This window comes from Castor canadensis, chromosome 2 (assembly GCF_047511655.1).
Source record: "Castor canadensis chromosome 2, mCasCan1.hap1v2, whole genome shotgun sequence".
NCBI lineage: Eukaryota > Metazoa > Chordata > Mammalia > Rodentia > Castoridae > Castor > Castor canadensis.
This window is the reverse complement of record NC_133387.1, coordinates 18,647,357-18,661,633: the sequence shown is the minus strand read 5'-3', so window position 1 is coordinate 18,661,633 and position 14,277 is coordinate 18,647,357. Positions and strand designations below refer to the sequence as shown.

At 39.4% G+C, this 14,277-nt stretch overlaps 1 long non-coding RNA gene across 2 annotated transcripts in view; it reads left to right on the top strand.

Annotated features, from left to right (window-relative positions):
- LOC141417061 (uncharacterized) overlaps window positions 1–14,277 on the top strand; it is a 465,499-nt gene that overhangs the window by 403,457 nt on the left and 47,765 nt on the right. The gene's annotated exons all lie outside the window — the stretch shown is intronic.

The window sequence follows — 14,277 nt, the reverse complement described above, 5'->3', positions numbered from 1 at the left end:
CACACACTGCCATGCCCAGACAGACTACAGAATTTTAACGAATCCATTCCTGTTTGCTGGGATTTTGGCCAAGAATTTCTATACCATTGAGAGAATCTGTTGGTCTACTTCCCTGAGAGATCAGCCTCAACATACAGAACTGTTTCCCTTCTCCCTGCTCACGTTCATAGTGGGGTCTACAAACCAGCCATGAAACTTTTCACCTGCTCTGATTCAAAAACATGAAAATGGTTATTCCCCACTAAATACTTCTTTACGTCTATATTTGGTGGCAACAAATCACAGCTGATTTGATCTCTGGCTTAGGTTTTAGCTCTGCCACTTTCTAGCTGTGTGGCTTTATACTTATTTTTTAACTCTTCTAAGCTTCACTTTCCTCATTTGTAAAACAGAAATAGTAGGTACTTCCCTCATACATTCTTGTGAAAGGGCTAAATGAGATTATCAAAGGCATTCAGCAAAATGTCTTTCAAATAGTAACCGCTTAATTCATTGTAGCTATTATTTTGATTTCTGCTCAGCTGAAATGATACTATTATTACAAGTAGCAATGACTTGTAAGAAGTAAATTGATAGAAATGTGCTCAATAAACTCAAGTCCCAGGTAAAGAGCCATTTAATTCTCTTTGGAGATATGGAGGCAGGGTAAACTCTAATGAAGAGGTAACAGTTGAACTAGACTTTGGAGGATGGTAGGACTTTGCCAGAAAGGCAAAGGTGGGAAAGAAACCAAATGAGCAGAACAGCCTGTTCAGTTAGGCCAGGATTTCAAAATTCTAGCACTATTGACATTTTGGGTTTGATAATTCTTGGGGGCTGTCCTGTGCACTTTAGAACTTTAGCAGTATCTCTGGCCTCTATCCACTAGATGATAGTAGCCTCCTCCTCCTCCTCCCAGTAGTGACATTGCCAGACATCCTCCAGACTCTGAGTGACAGACGGGCATTCTAAATTGAGCCTTTGGAAGATTAAAAAAACCCAGGATTATTCTATAAAACTTCCCATTTTTCATTCCTGGTCTTTTTAGTCTCCATTTTAAAGAAAGTAAGACCTTAGTCTTGTTTGTAGGTGCTAAGTAACTGTGCATTTCATCAGTTGTCCAAACGGCCACACACTCATCCTTCTAGTATTAATTTCAGTTATTGGGCATTTTGTATGTATCAGATGCTGTGCTAAGCCCCCAAGGACAGAAAAATCTTCCTCAGTCTTGGTTTTATAGGGGAGGTTCAAAGCTTGAAATTTACTTGCTTTTTATTCTTCTATAAACCCATTATTCTCTCAGAAATCTGTTTTAATTTTTATATAATTTATCTGTATGAGTAATTCTTTTTAAAATGATTTTTAACTGATACATAAGAACATGAAAACTGTACACACTAATGAAGTACCAATGTGATATTTTGTAACATGAATCTATTGGGTAATGTTTATAAGTCAGGTTAAACAATAAATCATTTTTAACTTGTTACTGCTAATCATTAACTTATAAAGAATATAACTGCTGATCTAATTATCACACATAAAATATTAATTGCACATACCTTTATGGATTTAATAATTATCAGTAACTTTATGCTTTCTCACATTGACTGTTTCAGGCTCTTCTGAAGATGCCTTTCTGCTCTGAGAGGCTAAAACAGGGTATATAAACTGCAGTCTCAAGATGAGGCACCAAATCCTAATTAATCAAGATCCCTTTAAAGTTTTTTTTTGCACCCACACCTTATTTGCACCCTATTGATTGATCTATTTTCTTTAGTTAGTAGCTGGCTCTTTAATGTTACCAAGTCCTCCTTCAATAAACGCTCATAGCATTATTACTATTTCTAGCAACAGCAAGACATGAAGGGCACACGTGCTCAGATGATGGGGTAGTGCCAGTCATGACAAGGTGATGTCTGAAATGTGGACTTGGGTACACTTTGTACATGAACATTCAGAATAATGAGTGTAAATGGCTCAAGAGCAGTTCCATTCCCTAATAATATCAATTGGGAACTACTGAATGCCACCCACTCTGAACATTCAGGTACATTGTAAATGAGAACACTTAGCTTCCCATAATTGTAAGGTAGAAAAGCCTCATTTGCAAAGGATGTGTGCAGACAGGTGATCAGTTGTGATTTGTCACATGTCCATAGAGGGCCAGGTATGAAAGTCTTATGTCAACTCACATCCACTTAGTGATGGGACCTGTGATGTGAATAATGATGATGTCATGTGAAAGGACATCTCAGGATCATTTTAGAGAACCTCTAATGTCAACTAAGCCATGCTTTCTAATTTGGAAATAAACTAGTGCCAAGTAAAGCAATAGCTGATACATTTATCAGCATAAATATTGCTTTCAATTCTTTTTTTGTAATTTAACAATTTGCTACATATCTCCATGGCAAAATTCAATTTATTTATGATGGTTCCTTTTACTTTTCTTTCAGTTGAATTTTTTTATTTTTTCCATGCTGGAAATTGATATGGAACATAAAAATGTTCAGAGTTGTCTGACAACTCCCCAGGAAACTTTTAAAAGCTATTAATTTAGAAGCAATTTTGCTTCTATATATCATTTCTCAATTGGTTGTGATGGAAATAATTGTCATATCCAAAGGGAGAATCATGACTCCAGGCAATACATAAACATCTAAACTCTTGGAAATCATTTTGTTTTTGTGTAAATGTCCTCAGTTATAAAGAAAAATGGAATGAAATCTGGGAAGCATAACACCATGACAGAACTCTTTCTCAATAACAACCAAAGTTATAAGGCCTACATTACATGCACTTCTATAAGAGAAAGAGACTTATTTTATACTTTAACCATCACTGCAATTGCAGTGGTTAATCATGATTGTCAACTTGATTGTCTGGCATCCCACACTAGCTTGTCCTAGAAACCTAAGTGAGGGCAATGGGAGATGCAGAAAAGGCAACAGACAGAAGACCAAACATGCACAAAGCTGGGGCCAGGCAGTCTGGGCACTCAGAGGGAGATACACAACAGCCAGTGAGTTTATTATATACAGTGACAAAATGAGGTGGAGCAGCAGTTCTCAGGGGAGGAGCTATGACATTGTAATTCTTGGGAAAAGGAGGAACTTGTGACCGCTTCTCTCTGAATGTAAACATCTTAGGCAAAACAGTGGTATTGCATCTTCCCCACTTCTGTGACTGGGGCTGTGCCAAACTCAAGCCTGCAGCTTATTTGATATAGCTGTGCTTATGTATTCCACTCTCCACATCTCCCCCTTTTTAAATTTCTTAAATGCTCTCCATGAAGCCGGTCCCCTCATCCAAGGGGTTGTCTTCTCTCCATGTGGCATCCAACTGAAAAAATAAGAAAATAGGTGAACAATATCAGAAGGAGTGCTTTAGCACGTTAAATGGATTGAAACCCTTGAATTCATCCAGGATCATGTTTGCAATAGTAGCTGGAGAAACAATGTTATCACAAGCCTTTTGCATGGCCAATATTTGTTGCCTTAATAGCCATAAGTCCACAGTATTGTTTGCTTTGTTCTCATGTGTCCATAAGATGAACTTTACCTGTAAAGTTATGGTCACTATTGAGGCACCAATTGTCCTGAAGAATGACCTCCCATGTGTACCATATCATTGGTAAAGATAGATACAGAGTGGCTTTACCAAGTGATAGGATGCACCATTAGCAGGTTAGGCATGAAAGTCCAGTATGCATCGCCCTGGACAACACCCACCTGTATTGGAATTACGACCAATGCTGCCAGCAATGTGGCTGTGGGATTCCCAGCCATCCCCAAGCTACCGGTTACCATTGTTGCCATGTCCATTAATTTTTAATTTGACCCCAGGTGGGTGGCTCACTGTCCCATGTCTGTCTTGCCAGTGGCTGTTTCCTTGGCTGCCCTCTGGTAGGTGGAGATGTCAGCCTCAGTGGCTCCCTTTCCCAGGGCGAATCTTCCAGTTTCAGCCTTCTCATCTTTGGGACTGAAGTTCCATGAGGCTTGACAAACCATGATGGGACCCACACTGGGTGTTCTGCATCTTCAGGAAAAATACAAGCATGCCTTCAACCCCACATAGCCAAACAATGAGCAATGATATGCTTAGTGGCCTCACCAGCATGGGTGGAGGCACTGATAAAAATTGCTTATGCAAAACTGAAGCATTTTGATGGTATAAAGCATGAATTAATTGTGCAGCTCCTATGGGTGTGGCAGTTTGTGTGGGCAAGCCCAAAGCAAGCCCAGAGACTAGGTTTTCTGCCCAGGCATTACCATCAGTGAGTGGGCCAGGGAGATTAGAATGTGAGTGCAAATGGCTCACAAAACAGGGATAAAGGCAGGTTCGCACCAGCAATTGCCAGAGTGCTCCTGTGGTGTGGGAATGGGGCTGGCTTGGTTGGGGCTGAGCTCTTTTAGGAGGCAGGTCCAACACCACAACTACCAGTGCCCACTGTGACTCAATCCCCTCTGGCCTGCCTGTTCCCAGCAGTGGTGCTGTGCTCCACAAATCCCATTCCTCTCCTCTGACACTGAGGGCATATCTCAGGGAGTCAAGTCTTGGGCCCATTGGCACCAGTTGGTGGCCTGGTGCCCCCAAGATACCTGGTTGTATCTTCTCTTTGACCATGAGCTGCCTGGAAGGCAGCTTGTAGGGAACTCTTAGTAAGAGCAGGAAGTCTCTTACTAAGCCTGTGGAGGGAACCCCAAATGCATGGTTACAAAATCTAAAAGCTGCATAAGCTGAAGCGACCTGACTCTGCTTCCTCTAATCTTTAGCTTAGCTTTTAAAGCCTGTATATAGAGCTCTTGGTCCTTAGACTCACCCAGTCCCATGTTTTTATACCTGGCTGTATTCAATTCACTTTACCCTCCACCTTACTTGTTTCTTAGTATATCTTATGTGCACAGTTCTGGGAGGGTCTCCTCATCTCAGGCTTCAAGTTCCCCTGTAATTAGGTTTCCATCTGGGACTCACCTCACTCTCAGGTCCCTGTTTGGGTGCCACCTCTCATGTCCCACATGAACTTGTCCTATAAACCTAACGGAGGGCAATGGGAGATGCAGAAAAAGACAACAGACAGAAGACCAAACATGTACAAAGCTGGGGCCAGGTGGGCTGGGCACTCAGATGGAGATGCACAACAGCACCCAACTCCAGCGAGTTTAGTATATACAGTGACAAAACGAGGTGGAGCAGCAGTTCTCCGGGGAGGGAGGATGACATAGTAATTCTCAGGAACCGGAGGAACTGTGACTGCTTCTCTCTGAACACAAACATCTTAGGCAAAACATCTGTACTGCATCTTGCCCACTTCTGCAGCTGGGGCTGTGCCAACTCAAGCCTGCAGCTTATTGGGCATAACTGTGCTTGCTCCCTTCTGTGACTGGGACTGTGCCAAATTCAAGTCTACAGTTCATTTGATATAGCTGTGCTTATGTATTCCACTCTCCACAGATTGGACTGAGTTGTGCATAGGAAATGAGTAAAGCACTCATTGTATATTTATGAGGGCATTTTCTGAGAGGGTTAACAAAGAGGGGAAGACTTATGCTGAATGTGGGTAGGTGGTACCATCATATAGAACAGGGGACTGAGATGGAATAAAAGGAGACAGAGAAGAAAGCCCTCTAGCACAGGCATTCTCTCTTTCTGCTTCCTGTCCACCATAAGGTGACCAGTCTCCTTGCCAAATGCTCCTGCCCCCATGATGCTCTGCCTTACCTGAGTCCCAAAGTAATTGGATCAGCTAACTATAGACTGAAACCTCTGAATCTTAAGCCAAAGTAAATTTCTCCTCCTTTTAATTTGTTTCTCTCAGGTATTTGTCACAATGACAAAAAATGAGTAACAAATACCCTAAATGTTTAACTAAAGATGACTATACCTATATCCTGTTCACATATTCATTCACTAAACACCCAATAAAAATAGTCTTCTTTGCAGCCTTTTATTTTTTATACATTTTCATATAAATTAATTGTATAAAAGAGTTTCATTGTGATATACATAAAGTGCATGTAATATGCTTTGATCAAATTAACCCCATCTATATTACTTTCTTAACCATGTTCCCTTACTCCCCCCTTAACAGTTTTTGGTGGGTTTCATTGTGTTATTTTCATATATATATATACATATATATATAATGTACTTCTATAATATTCTCTCTCTCTCTTTCTCTATGATACTGGTTTTTGAACTTGGCCTTGTGCTTGCTAGGCAGGTGCTCTACCACTTGAGCCATGGCCCTATCTCTTTTTGCTTTGGTTATTTTTTGAATAAGGTCTTGCATTATGCCCAGGCTGGCTGGCCTGGACTGCAATCCTCCTACATAGCTGTGATGTGAGGTGTGTGCCACCATACCCAGCTTTTATTTACTGAGATGGTGTTTTGGTAAATTTTTTGCCTGACTGGCCTTGAACTATGATCCTCCTGATTTCTACCTCTGGAGTAGCTAGGATTACTGACATGAACACAATTCCTGCTATAAATATTCCTGATATTACCAAATGCCTAGTATTTTGTGTCAAAAATGTAAGTCACTAAATCTTTTTGAATTTTAATTTGCTATATTAAGAACAAGGACAAAGTTACCCTTCTCAAAGAATTGTTGAGAGATGTAAGATAACATACATAAGTTGGGTGTGGTGGCTCATGCCTGTAATCACAGCTATTCAGGAGGAACCTAAGGTCAAGACAATGCCAGGCAAAGGTAGTAAGACCCTGTCAAAAATAAAAACAAAAGGGCTAGGGTGTAGTTTAAACAATAGAGCACTTGCCTAGCATGTATTCGAACCCCAGTACTGTAAAACAAAACAAAGCAAAAAATGCCAAAAACAACTAACCGAATAACAACAAATCAAAACACACACACACACACACACACACACACACACACACACACACACACACCAGCTAGGATAGATCACCAGAAGAAAAATACAACATAATTATATTGAAAACAGTGTGCTGTTTTGTACTGGAAATGGTTCTTCTGTTTCTAAATAGCTTTGAAAGCTATTGAGCTACAAGAGGCCAGTTAATAGTTAGTGATATCTTATATCATCAAAGACCCTATTTAAAATTACAATCAAAGTCTGATCATTTTACACAAATTTAACTAACTCAACAAGTTGTTTTATCTCTGCAAGTCTCAAGAAACAATATATTGATCTGTTAAACTAATTGGCGAATTATTTCAAAAATTTAACCTCTTTGGTCTATGCACTTGGCTTTCAGTTGTTTGTGATGTTGTTACCTTTTTATTCAGAGAAAAATTAGCAAATATATATTGACCACCTACAATGAACAAGGTATTGTGAGAGCTAAAATGATAAATGAACACAGCTATTTGTGTATGTGGTGTAGAAATTAGTTGAAATTCAGTTTTCATTAGAAAAGTAAATCCTCAAATTACATAAGAAGAAGAATTCAGTCTTATAATTCAACTGAATGCATGATCCCTAGCTAGAAGCTATATTTTCCTGACTTCTTTGTAGAGAGCTTGACTGAATTTGGACTGATGCTATATGAAAAGCAATATTCAGCTTCTTAAACGTGAACTGCTTTCCCTGGAATTCTTCTTTCACTTTTTTATGTGTAAGTCAGAGATACTGGCCTCTGACTTGGGTTTAATTTTGGGGAAAGAGGGTGAAAGTGTTCTATGTGTGGAGAGATATATAGGGAAATGGGTGTCCCAAAATTATTTCCTATGGCAGTTACTTCTGTTTGTACCTCCAAATTCATTTTCCTTTTTATCTTTTAGGACTTGAGTTTTATTTGGATACATGAATGACCATATGGAGACCAATTTCCCTGCTTCCTCTGGAGTTATATGTGGTTATTTGTCAAGTGTAGATCAATGGATGTCTGAGTTTTGCATTTAACATCTGGGCCTTGTGCTGAGTTTCCTTCTGCCCTTCTAGTGATCCTGGAATACAGTCATGGCCATGAAATAATTGTAACCACATAGAAAAGGACAAGCTCCTGGAAGGTGATGGAGCAACAGGTTGGAAGTTGGTTCGATTCTTAAATGACCTCATGTCACATAGTTACCCAGATAGATGTAGATAGTTCACTCTATTATTGGATAATATTTTGCATTTTCAAAATTCTTCTAAATATACTACTTCACTTCACTGGATTTTTAATTTTTGCCACTACTGGGGGTAAAGTTCAGGGCCTCATGCTTGCTAAGCAGGTGGTCTGCCAATTGAGCCACTGTGCCACCCCACTGGCTTTTAAGATTGAGTGCATATTATAAAATTCAGCCTTTAACCTAGGCTCTGAGGATAGTCATAGATCACATGTTCATCAAAGGTGGATTAATTGAGAAGAGATGATAGATATTTTTAGGATGATAGAAATTTGGGGGAACAGGTCAAGGTGGGACTTGAAACACAGGCATTTGAATTTGCCTTTAACAAATAATATCGTCTCTTTTCCTGTAATTCTCAACTTGTGGTCTCTAGGTAGCATCAGCATCATCTGGGAACTTGTTAGAAATGCAAACTCTCTACTTCTCCACCCAGACCTGTTAAATCAGAAACTCTGAGACCCCACAATCCGTGCTTTAGCAAGCTCTTCACATGGCTCCTTAAAGCTTGGGAATCACTGCTTTGGTCCTTATAGCAGCTCTGGAAGCTAGTTGGGGAAGCCCATAAAATATATACAATTTATGTCTGAAAGAAATCCTGAAGCTTAGGCAGTTTGCCTGTGGTAATACATGTGGTCAGAGGCAAACTCCAGGTTAGAATCCATATTTTGGTTTAAATTTACTGTACTGGACCAACTTCCCTTTCCCAACTCTCTATGGAGAGGATAGAACTTATAGATGGTATCTTTACACCAGATGGGAGGATTTTATAGATGGAAGATACAATTGTTGTGGGCTTCTAACATAAAGGAAAGAAGATAATGTTGTGCTGCAATCATTTCCCTTTGGGAGCTCAGTATTTTGTTCTCAGTTGATTAATGTTTCACATTGACCCCACGCAGGGTAAAAGAGGGCTTAGGGGGCCTTGCTACACAAATCTATTTTCTAGTATAAGGATGGTCTTGGCTGTGTAAATGCCCAGAGGTCCTTTGTGCACAGGTTTATTTGGCCACAGTGATTGAGCTATTGCCCTCGGTGCCCTCCTGATTGGTAGCTGTCCAGGTAGCATCAGTTCAGAAATAGTACTGAAATACTACCACTCTGGCTCAGAAGGTGCCCTAAACTGAGGTTAAAAATATAATTCTTCATTGTCTCCTTGTTGAGACAGGTGTGACAGGCACTCCCACAAGCTGAACTTTCATCATGGACAAGATTGACTTGCAAAATTAAAAAAAGAATATATGTATATATACATATATAGACAAGCAACATTTCTTGTGTTTTTAAACTAGATGATATTATCAAAGATGTCTTATAATTCATTGTAAAACCATACTGAATCGATACTAAAATTATCATTTTTAATTTATAATATTCATTTGTCTTTTTTTAAAACCACAAGATGTGATTACCTCAGTCAAATGATGAAGAATATTTAAAAATTGTTGTGTTTGTTTATAACTCCATTCATTGGTTTGTATAGATTGAAATAATGCTGTTAAAAACTTACCAGAAGTGAAACAGATCCAAGCTATGTTAAAGGGAGTTTGTAGAAATAAGAGTTTTCTATATAAAGAGGTAGGCAGTAGGGCCCCAGGGGTATAAATAAATCCTACCATACAACAAGCCCTGCTTCTATGGGGAAGTAAATGTATGGAGGCCAAGGCTAAGGCAAGGAACACTGGGTCATTATCTGGGGCTTTGGGCCCAAACTGTGATATGAGTAGTGATTTTTGCTGAATCACAGAGTAGGACATTAATCCAGAATAGAGACAAACTTGTATTCTTAAAATATGTGAGCATTGTGCTCTTCATCCTACATGCACCTAGAAACTTTCTTCCTCCATGGGAGAGCAAGCCAATCTATGAGGAATAAGAGCAGCTGCCTGACATCAAAATCTAGAGTTCTGCTAAATATGGGCAGGCCACCTTCAAGAGTAACAATTTACCAAGTGTGACTTTCTTTGAAACCACTTCTTGTCAAGAAGAAAAAGCACATACAGGTAAGTTCATTGCAGAGAGAGTTCTACAGTGAGGCACAGCTGAGTAGTAAAATGCTCTTTACTTTTTTTTTTTTTCATTTTTCTTTTATTATTCATATGTGCATACAAGGCTTGGTTCATTTCTCCCCCCAGCCCCCACCCCCTCCCTTACCACCCACTCCACCCCCTCCCGCTCCCCCCTCAATACCCAGCAGAAACTATTTTGCCCTTATCTCTAATTTTGTTGTAGAGAGAGTATAAGCAATAATAGGAAGGAACAAGGGGTTTTGCTGGTTGAGATAAGGATAGCTATACAGGGCATTGACTCACATTGATTTCCTGTGCGTGTGTGTTACCTTCTAGGTTAATTCTTTTTGATCTAACCTTTTCTCTAGTTCCTGGTCCCCTTTTCCTATTGGCCTCAGTTGCTTTAAGGTATCTGCTTTAGTTTCTCTGCATTAAGGGCAACAAATGCTAGCTAGTTTTTTAGGTGTCTTACCTATCCTCACCCCTCCCTTGTGTGCTCTTGCTTTTATCATGTGCTCATAGTCCAATCCCCTTGTTGTGTTTGCCCTTGATCTAATGCTCTTTACTTTGACCCTGACCCATTCTTGGTAGAAGGCTGAGGATGGAATATGAGGCAAAAACTCCATTGGTGCCCTCTCAAAAATAAAATAGCAGGCCTGTTGAAAGACCTTGATGTAAAAAGTATCAAACCAATTTTGGTGTCTTGTTAACAAGTAACCTGATAGATGGATTTTAAAAAAAAACTCTGATTCTTGTCTTAGAAGCCTGAAAACATTCATTAATTCATTCAACAAATCTTTATATTCAAGCTCTACATACCAAAGGAAGATTGGTTGAACAGACTGGTTTTTGACCATATAAAGCTCCCTTCCTGTTTGAGAGGCACAGAATCAAAGGAAGAAATTAAAACAAGTGTATGTTAAAATGATAGGAAGAAGGAAAATACAAACCTAGCCTTAACTGCAACTGCACGATGGATATTCTCAATTTCTTGAGAAACCAACACTTCCAAACTCTGGGCTTCATTGTCTGAAAGGGTGCTTTGAATAAACTCCATTGACTCTAGTGTTTTCAAGATGCCTGATGTTTTTTGCCTTTGTTCTTTGTTTTTCAGAGCTGACCTTTTCTTAATGATTTTTTACTGTAACCCAGGCTCATGTTGCATCAAATGGTATTTTTTTTTAATCCCAAAGGACTTTTCTGATAATTTTGCAGTGGTTTGTTAGAATTTTAAATACTTCAGAAAATGGTCTTTAACAACCCACTTGAAAGAATTTAAAAGAGAAAAAAATATTGACCTTTATAATAAATTGATACTGTGATAAAAATATACCCTAGAGAACACTGGAAATAATCCATTTAGAATTGGACACTAGAAACTAACCTCTTTAATGTATCTCATAAGTATATTTCAGATGCTTTTAAAATGGTGAGAAAGTAATGCAGGACATTGTTTTCATCCATAATAATAATTATATTTTTTCATCACAGCTATTTGTCCAGTATAATTTCTATATAACATTTAGGTAGACTTGAGAACATTTCTATCTCCTATTTCTAAACACAGGGGCATTGACAGTGTTATCCAGATTTTATTTATTATAATGTTGATTCTAGTGGTGCTTACATATAGACAATAATTCTATGGTGCCCTATCGGAGGGTCTATCTTTGGAAAAATGGTCAAATATAGCTTGGCAAATAGTTGGTCATTGTGATTGCAGTTTTAGCACAGGAGTAGTGTGTTCTGTTTTTGAATATATAATAAAGGTCATGTTTTGAGATTAAACAGAGTTCACTGTAGGCATGGTTAAGTATGGCAAAGCTCCCTAAAGATGTCCTCTGCCTCTACGGATGCAGGGGGAAGTCTCTCCTGATCCTCCTTTTGTGATTCCTTTGAGTTTCTTGGTTTAGGCCTAGCCAGCATGTACTGGCCAATGGGAGTCAAGTTGATATTCTGGGTAGCTAGCCTAAGAAATAAGAGCAATTCCAAAAGATAAACTTGAAACTATGAATGAGACCTTAAGTAAGGACAGGCAGACTAAGAAATGAAGGTGTTTATTATTTAGAGGCTGGGAAGATTTCCTGATGCAAATAACTGTGTCAGGATATGATACTGTAAAAAGTGAATCCCCAAATCATAATGGCTTACCTCAGAAGTTTATGTTTCACTCATTCCACCAGTAGTGGTTGATGATGGGCTGGAACTCACATAGCTACTCTTCTGCCCAGACACAAAGGCACATAGCTTACTGTGTTCCCTTTGCAATTCCCATAACGGAGACAAAGAACTTAGGGAAGGGATGCTCATCAGTTCTTAAATGTTTTTGACTGACACAGTCTTTTCTTGTATTGTCTATTAACCAGAATTAGTTCAACAGCCCTCATTTGCAAGTAGATATTCAGTGGGCAGCACACCAGATGGTTTAAAGGACTCTCCCTCAGTTTAGAGGTTCTATAAGCCAGCAAGCTCAGAGGAGACATTAGGGTGTGAAGCTGGTTACCACACTGGCTGATTACAAGACTGCTGCTTCTGACCTGGATTAGCCTGTGCTTGTACCCTTAGAATTGTTGTTCTGGACTGTTCCCTTTGTCCTCCACTGTGCTTTTACTTTGGAAGTTGCTGTCTTCCTTTAACATAACTACTATGGATCAGATTGGTAAGAAGAGACAATACATTAAGACACAATAAGTTCATGATTTATTTTGTCAGTGATATTCGCAGCAGAAGAAATAGAGGCAGCAGATTTGTATGGGCATTTCCTTTGTCTGGAGTCTCCTATGCAGTACAATCTGCCTATGACACTTTTCATCCCTTCAGAATTAATACCATAGAGTTCAGAAAGGAGCCAAATTCTTCTACATCTGTCCTTTTGTATTGAGGTCTATGTTTCCATTCCAAAAAAATTTATACTGACAATTTGAACACTTTCTGTGGAAGAGTTTTCCATAATTGGGCTCTACTGGTTTAGCATCTTCTTACTGGGGGCAGGAAGCAGACTAATCCCAAGGAACCCTGGATCTTATCTCTGCCTTCAGCTCTGGCATCCCATGAAGCCTAGCCAGTCCTCATTCTTACGTTGCATCAGAATCTGACACTCCTGTTTACATTGCTCAGGAAAGCTCCACCTATTGAAAGGGCACAGCTAGGTGCAAAGGTTGCATGGTGACTGGTATCTCACACTTCATCATTTTCCAGCCAGTCCTGCAGACCTCACCACAGATCACAAGGAGAACAGCTATGGAAGATCAATTAAATATTAAGGGTTGGATCACTGAGAATGTGATCAGCAGTATTCATGCCAGAACCTTTTACAGCAACAGAAGGCAATGCCAGAAGCTTTTGTTAAGACTAGAGCCAGGGAATTCAGCATAGCTAACAGGACTCACGACATCAGGCATAGGTACCCTCTTCACAAATGTCAGTCTTCTTGACATGGGGCACTGACAGCCTGATGAAGTCCTTGGCTGGCTCTCTTGACAGTGCTTGGCAAGGATGGAGGGTTCTGCTTTTGGAGGATGTCCGCAGCAGATTTCCCACTTTTGCTCTTGGCAGAGGTAGAAACTGGATGCATAGATAGATCCAGAGGCAGGGGAAGGGAGGAATAAATGGTTATACCATGTGGCAGGCAAGAGGACTAACTCAAAGAGTACAATAGAGACTTCTCTTACAATTTCCAGAAAAATTGTGGAGAAATCTGAGCAGCATTTCTGCAGAGAAGTTAAATATGCAAAAATACTTTCTGACCTATGAATGTGACCTCAGACTCCATGAAGACATACGGGAATCCAGATGGTTCTTCAAACTTTGGCTCCTTAAATATTGGTTCAATACTTACTTGCACCAATCAAATAAGGTCAAGTTGACTGACCCTTAGTAGATACTCTTTAAATATTGAATTGAATCAATTCCCAGTAGAAAATTTGCTCCTGAATTTATTTCTCTTTTTTCCTGTTCTCTCCTAGACCTCTTTTCTTTCTTTGACCTTGTTTTTCTTATAACCTTATCTGCTTTTTTTATGTTACTCTTGTAATAGCCTCCTGTATTGTGTTTGTTAACAACAAAATAACACCGACTGGGTAAGTTATTTAAAAAAGGGGTTTATTTTAGCTGGAGGTATAAAGTCTAGGAGTCTCAACCAGTGATAGTTTTTTGCTGTCCGTGTCCTGAGGAATTATAGGGCATCACATG